General features: G+C 41.1%; 1 protein-coding gene across 4 annotated transcripts in view; it reads right to left on the bottom strand.

Annotated features, from left to right (window-relative positions):
- LOC105475122 (synaptic vesicle glycoprotein 2C) overlaps nucleotides 1-15896 on the bottom strand; it is a 270506-nt gene that overhangs the window by 128800 nt on the left and 125810 nt on the right. The gene's annotated exons all lie outside the window — the stretch shown is intronic.

Consider the following 15896-nt stretch of genomic DNA (forward strand, 5'->3'; position numbering starts at 1 on the left):
GCACAGGACCATCACCCATGTCTTCCTCTCCTGGCCAGTGCAGCTCTCCCTAACATTGGGACACATCTGACATCTGACCTGCACGTGTGTTCTGTTAGGCCTATACCTTGCCTTGAAACTTTCTGAATTAGCTGCCAACATTTAAACATTGGAGGATTATAGGAGAGTGACTTTAGAAATAGTTTAGTAGTTTCTCATCAAGCTAAACATGTACTTACCAAATGGACATCTTTGGGAGGCCATTATTCTACTTACCACATATGCAAATTGTATCTCCATAAGAATACATAAGAATTAGAGCATTAAAAATGGGAGAGACTTCATATAAATATCCAGAATTTTGCCTTTTTTTTGGGAAATCAGATCTGGCCATACGTGGCTTTAGTATCTGTATGGCTGGATCTGCTGCAGCTCAGTAGCTGCTAATCCTCTAGAGAGGGTGGGGGCTTTCTCATGTGCCTCTGTTCCCTTTTCTTCCAGCTTCGTTTGTTCATGCCACCTGCTTGGCTCCTAGGATATTTAAGTTGCCCATCTCAGTCTTAAATTGTCAAGCCAAGACTCCTGGGACTCTTCCCAACTCACCTTTCCTTCTGCCCCACTGCTCCCCAGCCCTCCACCTAACCCCTCAGGCTAATGTGTACCCTCCACCTAACTAGGAAGATCAGTGTAGGTTAAAGAACAGAGTGGAATTCAAAGTGGCCCCAGAAAGGCTGAACTCCCAGATCCGTTACAGTATTTGAGGAAGGGGTTCGTTGAACTCATAGGCTGAAATAGGCAAGATGAGAAGTAAGGCTTTTCATTTTCAGGACTCTTTGCTGTTACCCCAGACCAGATATTTCTTCGCAGCCCAACCTTAGTCTAGAAACACCTCTGGCTTCCAGCATGGGGCCAGACATAGATGGATGTCCAATGAGCATTTGCCAAACCCAAAATGTAGTGCTATCCTCTCATCAAGTAATTTAAATGAAGGCTCAATCCCAGTTTGTTTAGCTGTAATGGAGGCAAAGCCATTGAATCCACTTCTTTGTTGGATAATTTAGACAGAGAAAATATATTTGTTCCATGGCCTAACCATGCTGGTCATTTCATTAAGATGTGCTACTAATCATTGAAAAGACTGGGCATGAAATACATAAATGGCTTAAATGGCTCACCTCTTCGGCTACCACTAGATTACACAAGAGTATTTTTTTGTTGTTTGATTGAGATCTACAGTAACCACTTCACTCTCTTCTAACTCATATTGTTTCCTTTCATCACACTCTGCCTCCTTTGATTTCACCAGATCTCAAGGCTGACCACTGCCATCTCCGCCACCCAATTCTCAGGCTCATTGTTTTCCAACCTCTTTGCAAGTATCCTGTCCAAGCCCCAAGTAACTCCCTTTTGTCTTATACATTCCATGGTGTGACAGGCAGCACAGCTGAAGAGCTCCTTGAGGGCTGAGCATGGGAATGAGGAAGAAGTGGATCAATTTAATTTATCCTTAAGTGGAAGCATGCCCCGGTGTCACATAAAAGATCAGAACCCTCCCAAAGAAGAAGCCCTTCCATCGTTGAGAAGGATCCCCAGGAATTACTTCACTGCATAATTAGATTCCTTGTCAAGCTTTCAACCTCACACTCTGTCCTCGTTAGCAATCTCTTTTTCTAATGCTGTACTCTAGGCAGTTGATAGTATATCTCAGGAAATTAGTCACATAGGAAACATCAGTGTCGCCCAGTGGTGCTGAATGGCCACCCTGGCTAAGATGCCATACCCAGTGTCCCCTTGGATTCTCTTGAGACCTTTTCAAAGCCACTCAGGGCAAATCTAAACTTCATTTTGACAGAGACAGCTGAATAAAGTAGAAACACAAAATCAGCCCATAAGAGGATAGGGAACTGGTAGGTAATTTAACGTCAATGCCTCTGATGGTAGGTTATGTAAAAAAATAAAGTTTGGCTTAGTCCTTGCAAATGAAAGAATACTGTGTTTGTGAAGAACAGATGGGTAGCTCTACAATTTTTTACCTTAACAACCTGGGCAAATTAAGGGAGTACTTCTTCTGGGGACCCCACTCTGGATATGAAAGAAAAATGATTTTGAGGTTATTCAGCTTGTACCCTAAGATATGAGGGAAAAATTCTCTCCCTTTCCACAAAACTGTAAGTATCTCTTACCCTGTAAGTCACTTAAATATTATTCATGGAAATCTGGGGAACAATTACAACACTCAAACAAGGAATATTTTAGAAAATAATGGCGATTTTTATGTCCCTACAGGTGAAAGTTAATTTAGAAACACAGCGGTGAGTTACTAAGACTTGGTAATGGTGTTAATTGTAAGCCTTTGATAAAGGATCTATTTAGGTTAATGATAAATTCAGCCCAGCAAGGGTATTTTCAGAACAGTTATTTTCAAAGAAATACACACATACACACACATATATATTTTGTCTAGTGCAGAATATAAAAATGTGCAGGAAAATGAGATGGGGAGTTTTTATGGAACCATTATGATAGCACAACACCTTATTTTAGAGAGAAAAGATATCAGTGTTTCAAGTTAGGTTTGCAGTAGGTAACTAACAATAAAACAGCAGAAGAACCCCCCCCCCCAAAATCCCAGTGCCTTCAAAGGGTGGGACCCTTCTAGTAGGTAGAGGGCCCTTTGTTTGCTAAGATCACAATGGGTGGTTTTAAGGACTGAATTATGTCTTTCAGATTCATTGTGGAAGCTCTAACCCCCAATATGCCTGAAAGTGATAGGGTCTTTGGGAGGTAATTAAGGTTAAATGAGCTCATAAGGATGGGACCCTAATCTGACAGGACTGTGGCCTTATTAAAACAGAAGAGGGAGATGCCCGTCCCCCCACCACTTTCCCCTGCCCACCATGTACAGACACAGGAAGAAGGTGGCCAGAAGCCAAATCAGCCAGCTTGTTAATCTTGAACTTTGAGCATCCAGAACTGTGAGAAATAAATTTCTGCTGTTTAAGCCACCCAGTCTGTGGTATCTTGTTATGGCAGCCTGAGCAGATTAAGGCAGGTATGCAAGTTTGGAGCCAGAAGCTGGAAGAGCTTGATTTCTCTGACTAAGGGGTTGAGGGTGACAGTGGAGTTGATTCCTGGAGGAAGAGAGGAGCTAGAGAAGTTGCATGCTGTGTTGAGAGGAGAAGAGAGAAGTTATATTGTCTTTGAGGGAAACACAAATATCAAATCAGGATTTATCAAATGTGGGTTATAAACCATGTAACGTAAAAAATCTCTTCAGTGTCTTATGAAATCATCATAAGATATATATATATGTATATATGTGTATATATGTGTATATATGTGTGTGTGTGTATATATATATATTTATACATATATTTTTAAGAGACAGGGTCTTGCTCTGTCACCCAGGCTGGAGTGTGGTGGCCTGACCATGGCTCATTGTAACCTCAAGCTCCTAGACTCAAGCAATCTTCCTGCCTCAGCCTCCCAAATGGCTAGGAGTACAGGTGTGTGTCACCATGCCCAGCTAATTTTTAAATTTGTTATAGAATATATGTTGCCCAGGCTGGTCTCCAACTCCTGACCTCAAGCCATCTTCCCACGTCAGCCTAAGATAATTTTTAAAACAACAAGGAATTCTGCATGCGACTGGTTTTTCTCATGACAATTGATGAAGGCTTGGATCTCTGAATGCTTGGCAAGGGGCTGTGAGAGCATCAGCTAGACAGAAAAGGGGTAGCTGGCATCTGCGCCACACATGCACACTGTAGAGACAGTTAAAATGCCCCAGACACCATTCCAACTCTGTGTTGTTCTCTGGAGAAGTTTCCTAGCTTTGTCATGTATAGAGAACATTTTGAAGAAATGAGGATCAGATGATGGCTTCTAATGTCTAATCTTCCATTATCTGTGTCAATTTGAGAAATGACCAAATTTCTACGTAACAGGTTCTCCATTCAAAAAAGGGTAGTAATAGTTACTGTTGTTTTCCTCCCAAAAATATTAGAATAAATAGATAATATATGTAAGACCGCCCTTTTGAAAGGTATTACTCATTTGTTTTCTACTTTTTACTTTGAATTAATTATAGATTCACAGAAGATTGCAAAGATAGTACAGAGAGATCCCACGTACCCTTCATCCAGTTTCCCTCAATGGTTAATCTTACAAAACTATAGACAATATTGAAAGCATGGAACTGACATTAGTGCAATGTGTGTATATAGTTCTGTTTTATTTTATCACATGTAGATTATACATATGTATATGTATATTAATACGTAACCACATTGGAAACTAAGACACCCAACTATTACATCAATGCAAGGTTCTCCCAGATGCAACTCCTTTATAGTCATATACCCCCCACCCCCCGACCATTCCAAACCTCTGCCAATAATTAATGTGTTCTCCCACCTATTTGTCATTTCTAGGATGTTACATAAATGCCTTTTGAGATTGGCTTTTTCACTCAGCAAAATGCCCTTGAGGTCTATACAAGCTGTTATAGCAATCACTTGTTTCTTTTTATTGCTGAGTAGCATTTTATAGTATTGCAGGACATTTTGGTTGTTTTCAGCTTTTGGGTGTTACAAATAAAGCTGTATGGATAACCATGCATACGCTTTTGTGTGGATACAAGTTTTTATTTCTCTGGGATAAATGCCCAAGAGTACAATTACTGGGTTATATGTTAAGTGTATGTTTGGTTTTTAAAGAAACTGTCAAACCACTTTCCAGAGTGTCTATAACTATTTTTTGTTTCCACCAGCAATGCATGAGAGATGCTGTTTCTCTGCCTCCTTTCTAGCATTTAATATTGCCATTGATTTTTGAAACTAATTTTTTAATAGTATGAAATGTATTCACAATTTATTCACAATTTGTTTTCAGGGCAAACCCCAACATCGACAGCTCCTAGAGTAGGCACCTATATCTACAGTAAATAAAACCAACGTTTCTGTTGTTATTTACCATAGGTATGGGTGCCTTTGTCTCTTTTGTAGGTCAAGGTCTCCAGGATTTGATGGGGATCTAGTCTGCTGGTAAGGCTCGGATTCACATGTGGTTTGGGGAAGCCCCAGGATCCAGCCAACTGTGATCTGAGAACTAGGGAAGTCTGAGCCACTCTGAAATGCTGCAGAGGAGGCACACTGGCTTGAGGGTCTCGAGATCCCTATATCTACATTATCTGAAACCAAATGGAAAGGCCACAGCAGCCCAAACTATGTCTACCTTCAAATGGGCCCAGATTCTCCTCCCGACACACATTAGTGTGTACTCAGCACTTATCTGAATGAGGGCACTGGGGTGACTTGTCCAGTGTCATGCTTGGGTAACTATGATTTACTAACAGCAGGCGGCGTCCCTAAGGATTGCATCTTGCAAAGACAGAAACTCCCCATGACTTTGGAAGAAAATCTAACAATATTAAAAGCCCCCTGATGCACTAAAACTGAAGTTGTGTAATTTGGGCCAATTTTTGTTACACTGTAAGTGTTTTTTTTGGGTCTGAGTGCTGAAATTTTGACTTTGCTGAAAGGCCACGTAAGCCATCTAAGGAAGGATTCCCTTGTCTTCTGCTGTTTTCTGAGCCTGGTTCTCCAGCCTTCCTGACCATTCCCTGAGTTATCCAACAGCCTTCCAAGAAATTCCTGTTGAGTTAGCTAGAGTTGCTTTTTGTTTCTGGCATCCAAAAATGGACGGAAGGGCCACACTTAAACATTACATTATGAAATGCAGGAACATTCAAAAAACATTTTCCAGAGTAAAAATGAAATGGTGCAGCAGAGATGGCCAGTTGCCTCCCTGTATCCACTCTACACTGATTTGTATTCTCCCTGCTGCTGGAAATAAGCAGCTACTCTACCTTTCCAAGACTTTCTCTGTCTTGAAATTCTGGTCAATGAGATTCAAGTGGATTTGTGTGGGACTTCCAGGAAGGTTCTTTCTGGGAGTACAGACATATCCTTATACATCCTTCCCACTTTGTGCTGCCTAGAACGTAACCCTACAGTTGGAATGTGCTAAGAATGGAGGAGCAGTGAGATAAAAGGAATTGGGGCCTTTGATGATGACTGCTGAGCTACTACACCAGCCCTGGACTGCCTCTATCCAGACTTCTTTCATGTGATATAAAACAAACTTTTATCTTGCTTATGCCTTTGTTAATTTGGCTTTTCCTTTTTATCTAGTAAATTCTTTTTTTTTTTTTTGAGACACACTCCCTTCCTGGTTCAAGCAATTCTGGTGCCTCAGTCTCACAAGTAGCTGGAATTATAGGCACCTGACACCATGCGCAGCTAATTTTTGTAATTTTAGTAGAGATAGGGTTTTGCCATGTTGCCCAGGCTGGCCTCAAACTCCTGAGCTCAAGTGATCCACCCACCTTGGCCTCCCAAAGTGCTGGGATTACAGGCATGAGCCACTGCACCCCCCTGTCAATTCTAATTTTTAACTAAAGTGAAGAAATGGATTCTGGAGAGAATCTGGGGTCCAGTGGTTTCCTAGGATGCAGAAGAATGCACTAGTTGATTTCCAGCTTCTACACTTGTATCTACTTCAAAATTGTGGTAGCTACTAGCTCTGTCACTATATGTTGTTACTTAATATGCTAATACATTTTGATAATACTATTTTGAAACAACTGATTTCATTTATAATCCTATTTATTTCACTTTATGTATGTAAAAACATTATTTTGGGAAGAGGTCTGTGGGCTTCACCCACTTACCAGAGGGATGTATGGTCACAAACCCCTGCTTGACAGGGTCACTTGCAGTGCTATCAGCATAGGAACATACAGTTCTTCACATGAGCACCAGAGCAGGAAACTGCCATATTTTAAAGCCCATTTCCCCATTTTAGGATCAGGTGCATAAGATAACATACCAGGTACAATGCCTGGGACACAGAAAGCTCTCAGTAAATGCCTGACTTCCCTTCCTTTTCTGGTGAGCTTGAATGGAAGAGTTCAGACTTCAATTCCACGATAATTGGCTTAAATTCACAATAGGGGAGGTAGCTCCTCTGAGTTCACTATACAAACCTCGAAGGTCAGCGTGAGAATGTTGAAAAGTGTTTCCCAGATCGGCGCAGAACTCTCAATCCCTCAAGAAAGTAAATAGATGTCTTTGGGGTCTGTGGGGACTATCTGCACCCCAGCTGATAGATGCCTTCCCTACAGTTTAATATTACCCCTATTAAACAAAGAGGATGGGGAGAGAGACAGGAGGCTGGGCTGGGAGAGCTGGCTTGTGGTCATGTTTCAGCACATGAGACTTTCCAAACACTTGCTTCTGGGTACGATGAACAATGAAACAGATGCATTCAAAGAAATGGCCATGCACTTAAACACATGATAATTTTTTTTTTTTAAATTTTACATCCACTTTTTAAGCCCTTAAAGACTATATCATCATTGTTTCTTTGACTGATGCGTCTTATTATTGCATGGGGAAAAGTGAACCATCACTGAAGGAAATCGGAAGCCAAGGGTTCTTTCACTGAGATGAAATAAAAGTTTGATCCTAAAATTAACAAATTAAATTAACAAATTAAGAAAAATAATACTGGTGTAAGTCGATGTACCAAATCACTTCCCTCTGTCATGTCTTACTCTGACTCTCGAGCATAAAATCATCAGGGCTGTAACAATCAGTGAAATATGGCAAAGCTGAGAGGGCAGGGCTCTGGGCCACCCGGTACCTGCCTGTCCTGGCTGGGCTGCTGAGAGGAACCCCAGTTATCATGTGAGGTCTGCCCTGACACCCTGGAGTAGTGGGCACAGGACACTTTGGCATGCCTTACAAGTTCTGTTCCTATACCTCTAATCTTTCTTATCCATCTCCACAACTTCAAATGACAGGTGAACCATTGAGAAAACATGGTTAGGACAAGGTGAGTACAATCTTTTAAATATTCCTCTTTTTAATTCTTCCTCCCTGATCCAAACTTCAGTCCCAAATAGGAAAATACGAGACTACACTTAATGAACATCTGTGCCAGGCACTGTGCAAAGGTAACCACTTTCTGTATGCTATCCTTTAATACAGCAATTGTATTTTTTTAAAATTTTACTTTGAGTTCTGGGATACGTGTGCACAATGTACAGGTTTGTTACATAGGTATACATGTGCCATGGTGATTTGCTGCACCCATCACCCCGTCATCTAGGTTTAAGGCCACACATGTGTTAGGTATTTATCCTAATGCTCTCCCTCCCTTTGCCTACCCCAACCAACAGGACCTGCTGCGTGATGTTCCCCTCCCTGTGTCACGTGTTCTCATTGTTCAGTTCCCACTTATGAGTGAGAACACGCAGTATTTGGTTTTCTGTTCCTGTGTTAGTTTGCTGAGAATGATGGTTTCCAGTTTCATCCATGTCCCTGCAAATGACATGAACTCATTATTTTTTTATGGCTGCAGAGTATTTCATGTTGTATATATGTCACATTTTCTTTATCCAGTCTATCATTGATGGGCATTTGGGTTGGTTCCAAGTCTTTGCTATTGTGAATAGTGTTGCAATAAACATACATGTGCATGTGTCTTTACGGTAGAATGATTTATAATCCTTTGGGTATATACCCAGTAATGGGATTGTGCAGCAATTATATTAGGTTATACTATTATTGTGCCTATTTTACAGATGAGGAAACAGAGGACCAGAGAGCCTAGGTAACTGTCCTAAAGACGACAAAGCTAGAGAGGGCAGAGGTGGCTTGGAAGCAGGGCCTTCCCTCTCAGCCAATGCTGTTAACGACTGCACTGACTGCCTGTCTCCAGGATCTCTGACATCTTGCTGCTGCGATAGAGCTTGGCTCCGGTGCTGCCCATATAACCCGCAGAATCAGCTGGTAGTTGATGCTGGCAGGTTAGAGTTGTCAGACTCTCATTATTTCTATCTGGGAATGATAGCACCATGGCCTTGAAAATGGGTGTTTATATAGTACATGCCCCTTGAATATTAAATTACTCAACAGACAAATGGAGGATTCTGATTTATTGGGTACAAAATCATTAAGATTTTACAGTATTGTTTTAATACCTTGGTTCTCTCTCCTTGTCTTAGCTTCTATCCTTTTTTTTTCTTTCCTCTGACTTCTCTAATCTCAAACTTTAGGCAGGGTTTATGCTTTTTAGTTCCTTCTCCCTCTTCTTTTCATGTAGCTCACATTTGGGCTGCTCTGATAATCTGGGTATCTCAGGTAGGATGACCTGATAGCAATAATAGCTGCCATTTTTGAGCATCAAATACGCACTGGGTGTTCTAACAAGATTATTTTGCTTAATCCTTACCACAATGCTGACTAGGAGAGTGGGCTGGATCAGACTGAAAAGCTTTGACAGGGCTCACAGAAGTAGCAGGTCTGAGACTCAAAATTCCTCTCACTTTATACCTCTTTCCCTTGGCCACAGTGCATTTCTTCTTGTGGACAAGGAAGCTGACTTTCTTCTTCTTTCTTGTCAAGTATCTGTCTGGTTGAGGAATCAGGAATCCTTCCCTGCTTCCTTCTTTAATTAGACAGCTATTGCCTCTCCTGCCAGCCAAAGGAAGTAGGGACGTTCTGGTAATTTGGACAACCTTGGGAATATATGTATTTTTAAGCCTGGACATCTCATCATGGCTGGAGAGGTAGGGTGGGGTAAGTCTGGAGTTTTTGGGAGCCCCTAGTTTGGCACTACAACATCTGCAGTGAAGGGCTGGCCAGATAGAGGCCATGGGCTATTCTAGGGGCTAGATAAGGCCCAGTGCACTGCGGGCTTTCAGAGCTGTGGCCTTTCGTGCTAAAATGAGAACTTTCCCATTTAGCTAATTGAACGTCTTTGCTACACACTGTAATGCACACAGCAGGGGAGAACACCTCATCTGATGCACACATGAATTTAAAAGGAAAAATGATGACAGAGGGTTTAATGGAGCGGACAGTGCCGCAGTCCAGCAGCAACTCCAAAGCCTGGGCTAATGAAAGCTCTCAGCCAACAGTGGAAAGTGCCTGTGATTCAGCTCTCTGTTCCCATTTCCCCTGAGGCACTGGGGCTTCCATTAAATGCTGATGTGCCCTGATTATTACAGAGTGTGGAGAGAGAAAGGAAGGGCAGGAAGGCTGAAAGAGAACCTTTCCACCTGACCTATCTGTTCTTGAAGGTACTGCTTATTTATTTCGGAACCAGTAGCCAATTCCCACTATGGGTCAGAAGGCCTAGGCTTGAGAATGGGTGTTGCGTCAAGAAGAGCCAAATTTTCTCGAACTCTTGGCTTTAGGCAATTCTCCTGCCTCGGTCTCCCAAAGCACTGGGGTTACAGTTGTGAGGCACTGCACCCAGCCACGCCAATTCTAAATACCTATTTTCAGCTGTTATAGGCACCTGATTTTTGAGGCAAGGGTATTTCCTTCTGGGTTTGTTGCTCTTCCTCCTCCCTTGCTCTAGTAGACTGCTCTTTGCCATGGGGGAGACACAGACAGCCCAGAAGTTCCTGAATGGAGTGGTGGCAGGGAAGGTGCTGGTATGACCACAGCAAAGCGCTCTGCCTCCTAAGGTCTTGTCAGCACTGGGTAAGGTCCATTCATGTTGGGAACCTTCAGATGTTAGCAACCATCTGTCTCCGGGGAAAATTTCAACTCTGACAGCAGTGATATGAAGAGAAAGCACCATCACTCTTCCGCACTGGTATAAAAGCCAGGTCTCAGCAGGCCAGGTGGACTCCACTGTCCACTGAAAACCCCTGGCCATAGCCCATGTCTTAACTCACTAGCCCTTAGAGCAATCCAATCCCCTATTCTAGTGTCTAACTTCACAAGACTCCTTCCAGATTTCCTTCCAGAATCCTTAGTGACCCACTCAAGGTCTACTTTGCATCAGAGGCTTATAAGCAGCCAGAATTCCAGTCTCACAGCATCAGGCTCAGGCTTTGTGCACTGACTGCTCTGCCCTAATTACTAAACGGCAACACCCGGAAACAATGAACACCTCTGTCCACAAGCCTGTGTGTTATTTATCATTTGAAATACACTTGCCGTGTGGATGCCAATTATCCATTCCTTCTCTCCAGAGCAAAGCCTGTTACCAATATGAGAAGGCTGAGGTCCTGGCTCTGAGTCACTTTATTACACTCCTGTGTTCCTTCCCTGCAGGGTGCAAATTCAATGCACAGGGAGTGGTGGGCACTCAAAGGCCTCCTCAGTGAAAGAGGACAGAGCAGCAGGGGTGGACCCGCTCTTGTTTCTGTGGACTATGGCATCATTTATACAACGCAGATTTCAGAGGAGAGATATAAGCCTTTAGTTTTTTCAGAGGCTGCAGGGAAAGTGGATAGACTTTTAGCCCCTTGTCTATTTTAGGCAAAGTTAAAAGATGTATCATTGAAAAGAAGAGATATCTAGATGTCAAAGTTACTCTTTAAGTGTGATTCTAAAACAGATGGACAGGTTTTTGCGTGGATGAAACCAACAATATGGAAACTCAAACACTGAACAAGTCAGGCTCACTGTTCTCCTTATTCTCATTCGCATTGCCCCACTCCCACCCAGTACACACCATCAAGTTCTAGGGGCCCAGCAGAAAAACAGACTTCTGAGGTCACCCATTGGGCCTTCCATGGAAAGGAAGCCGAAGAATCTCAAACCTGGCTGCACATTAGAACCACCCAGAAGCTTTAAAAACTATTGATGTACCTTAACATAATCAAGGCTATCCATGACGAGCTCCCAGCTAACATACTCAATGGTGAAAAGCTAAAAGCTTTCCCTCTAAGACCAGGAAGACTCTTGTCCTTTCTATTCAGGATAGTACTGAAAGTCCGAGCCAGAGCAATTAGGCAAGAAAAGAAATAAAGGGAATCAAAATCAGAAAGAAAGAAGTAAAATAAGAGCATGTCTCTGCAGATGACATGATCTTATATATAGAAAATTCTAAAGACGCCACCAAGAAACTGTCAGAATACATGAGTTCAGCAATGTGACAGCATACAAAATCAAGAGACAAAAATTAGTTGTGTTTCTATACACTAATAATGAAGCATTTGAAAAAGAAATTATTAAAACAATCCTACTTACAATAGCATCAAAAAGAATAAAATAGGAATAAATTTAACAAAGAAAGTAAAATATCTGTATGTTGAAAACAATAAAACTCTGATGAAAGAAATTGAAGATGGCAAATAAATGGCAAGATATATTGTATTTATGGATTGAAAGAATTATACTGTCAAAATGTCAGTGCTACGCAAATAGATCTACAGAGTCAATGTAATCCCTATCAAAGTTCCAATGTCATTTTTCACAGAAATAGAAGAAACAATCCTAAAATCTGTATGGAACCACAAAAGACCCTGAATAGCTAAAGCAATCTTGAGCAAGAAGAACAAAGCTAGAGACTTTCTGATTTCAAATTATATTACAAAGCTATAGTAATTGAAATAGTATAGTATTGGCATAAACACAGATACATAAACCAATGGAACAGAATAGCCCAGAAATAAACCCATGCTTATACAGTCAACTGATCTTTGACAAAGGCAGCAAGAGTACCCCATAAGGAAAGGATAGTCTCTTCAACAAATGGTGCTGGGACAGCTGGATATCCATATGCAAAAGAATGAAATTGGAACCTCCTTTTGCACCAGAGATAAAAATCAACTTAAAATGGATTAAAGGCTTAAATGCAACTTCAGAACTATAAAACTGTAAAAACAGTAAAGCTTTAAAACTGTTCATGTATACATATGTACATACACACACACACACATATATGCACATATGGGAATATTGTTCAGCCTTTAAAAACAAGGAAATCCTTCCCTTTGCAACAACATGAATGAACCTGGAAGGCATTATGTTAAGTGAAATAGGCCAGACATGAAAAGACAAATATCACACAATCTCAACGATATGTGAAATCTGAAAAGTTGAACTCATAGAAACAGAGAGTAGTTAAGAGTGATTACCAGGAGCTGAGGGATGGGGGGAGATGTCGGTCAAAGGGCACAAATTTTCGGTTACAAGATGATAAGTTCTGGAGATCTAATATTCAGCATGGTAACTACAGTTAATAATATTGTACTGTATTGTATACTTGAAACTTGCTGAGAGTAAGTGTTCTCATCATACACACATGAAAGATGTTAATTAGTTCGATTGTGGTAATCATTTCACAATGTACACATATATCAAACCTTCAAATTCTACACATTAAATGTATATAATTTTTATTTGTCAATCATACCTCAATAAAGCTGAAAAAAATAAGAATAAAAACTCTCAATGCTGCATCTCTTGTCCAGAGAATCCGATTTGATTGATGTGGGGTCAAATTCAAGCATGAGTGTTTTTAGGGTATGGGGGAGGTGGTAAACATACTCAAAAGTGTTTGTGAAAAAGTGTAATATTCATATAAAAACATGCACACATCTTAAGCACCCACTTTAATGAATTTTACAATTCAAAACTTCATTTAAAAACTCCACTCAGCCCAAGATACAGAATGTCATTAGCACTCCAGAAGCCTCAGCACAGGATTTTTAAAATTAAACTTTAAAACAAAAATTAAAACTCTTCAAATTGCAAGAGTATAACAATGACCTTGGCAAAGTTATTTTTAAAGTTTTTCCTTGTTAATTTTAACTTGTGGACAGAATTGAATGAAATATATGTTTTCTCGCCACACTTTTGGCCATGGAAATCCTTTAGAAAAGCAATGGCATAAGGTTTTCATATTTACATTACTCATTTCCTAACCAGGTCATTATTTCTCAAGGTGTTGTCAACATAAAAGTTGATGTCAGCCTCCGACATTTAATTTTGTTGTGTTGCCATTGTTTTTGCAACTTTTCATGTATTGTTTATGATTCCCAACTTTCTCTCATTCCAGTTATATATGAATTAATTAGCCCTTGTAGCTATAAACAAGAAGTATCTGAAGTGTACTTTGGAAAAAGCAAGGTGGAGATCATGCTTATTCTTTGTGGGTCGGCACTGACTGACCGGTGGCGAGGCAGGAGAGAAAATCTGGAACCATCCAGAGTTCAAGGACAGGGATGTGTGAAAGGCAGAGTCGGAGGAATTGAATCCCTAGTGAGAAAGAAAACTAAAAATAAAAACAGTCATGCCCGGGCTTGGTGGACACATGTAGGCTGCAGAAGCCAGTGTGAGTTGAGTTTAAGAAGGCCAGCAGGTGAAATTCTGAGTGATATGATGGGAAGGGAGGACCAGGAAAGAGATAGCCATTAACCAGGGAGACAAGGAGCTCCAGAGAGAAAGCTCAGCCATAGCCAAGGAGCAATGCTTTCATCAGAGGTTGAAAAGAGAACAAGTCTGGCCTGAAGGCTGGCTAAGAAGGAATCCAAAAAAAGAAGAGAGAGAGAGAGAGAGAGAAAGAAGCACTTTAGCTGCTGTATAAATTTGCCACATTAAGCCCTCTGTGAGTAGCTGGCAGAGATGATAAGGGGGGCAGCGCTTCTGGCTACCTACCTGGAGCTGCCCTTATTTGAATATGCACAAAGGGTATGAATGGATAGACTAGCAGTGGCTATGGAGCAATGATGGGTAAAGCTGGACTCTGCATTTCCTATTCACCTTCTTAAACATAGTTCCTCTAAAACAATTCCTGAGTGGCTTTTCCACTTGAACCAGCAAGCTGAGTGGGGCATGAGTTAGACGCTGTTCTACCGAGGAAGGTTCTGAGGGTGGCAGAGGTCCTGAGATCTCAAATTAAAAAGAAAAATCTTGAATTCCTCGAATGGTGGCAGAAGACAAGCCTCATGGTGGATATGGGGACCTGCCTGTATGAGGGCATCTCTGGCCCACAAGTGACCAAAGAGTTTAAAAATGAAAAACCCACCACTTGAGCTTGGTACCCTGAACTCAACATGAATAACCAATTCCTTATATCTTCCTTTTGTTGTTGTTAAATATGATTTCAGTTTTCATGTAACTTTTCAGGTTCATCAAACGAAAGAGTGTGACATGATTTTGTAACTCAGCATGTTAAAACTCAGTTAAAAAACAAATTAAATACATCTAAATACTAAAGTCTATGTCTGGTTTTAGCAATGAGTCAGCTTCGCCAAGGTTGTTCCCTAACAGAACTGTGTTTTATAATGAAATATTACCCTGTTCTAAAACAAAAGCAGAGAAATAAAAAAAGAACAAAGAATGAGTTTTTGAAATCTAATTTTTTAGATTAGAGCAGACAGTGAGTTTCTGAAGTCATGTGGTTTTAATTTATACAGTATTCCTATTTTGCAAACTTTAGCCTGTTTGGGCACATGTGCATGTGTGTGTGCATGTACACACACACACACACACACACATACACACACACACACACATAACCAGAACACTTCTCTCCCCTTTCCTGATATATTGAATTTGATTTCTGGATTCAGTTGACCTTTCCATTCATTTCACTGTTTGTAGATGAAGCAACTTGCAGCTTTTGGCTTCTGAGGGGGAGTATTGCTCAGAAACATGCAACCTGTACAGGTTTCTGAGGCGGCAGGAACAGTAAGAGCTTAGGAGAAACGAAGGAGGGGATATGGGAGTGTGGACAAGTAGAGTCACCTCTAAAGTTCTGCAGTTCAACAGATGATACAACAGGAGTTTTCCTGCTCCCATCCCAGTTCTGAGTTGCCAGAAGAGGTGAGGCTGATATGGAGCTGATCTTTGGACTGAGCCCACAGGAGTTGATTAAAGGCACTCCTGTGTGTCTGATATGTATGGCAGTTCCAAGAACAACTATAAGTCATGTTGTCTTATATGCTGCTGATGATCTGTGTATCCTCCCACCTCCACTTAGGGTAGGAGAGGCAGAGGGAAGAGGAATCCCCAGCATTGACAGTACAGAGGAAACAAATGAAAGAGATTACTTTAAAAACAGTAAACCGCAGTAGTACACTATGATGCTGTAATTATAAT

Source organism: Macaca nemestrina, chromosome 6 (genome assembly GCF_043159975.1).
Source record: "Macaca nemestrina isolate mMacNem1 chromosome 6, mMacNem.hap1, whole genome shotgun sequence".
Taxonomy (NCBI): Eukaryota; Metazoa; Chordata; class Mammalia; order Primates; family Cercopithecidae; genus Macaca; species Macaca nemestrina.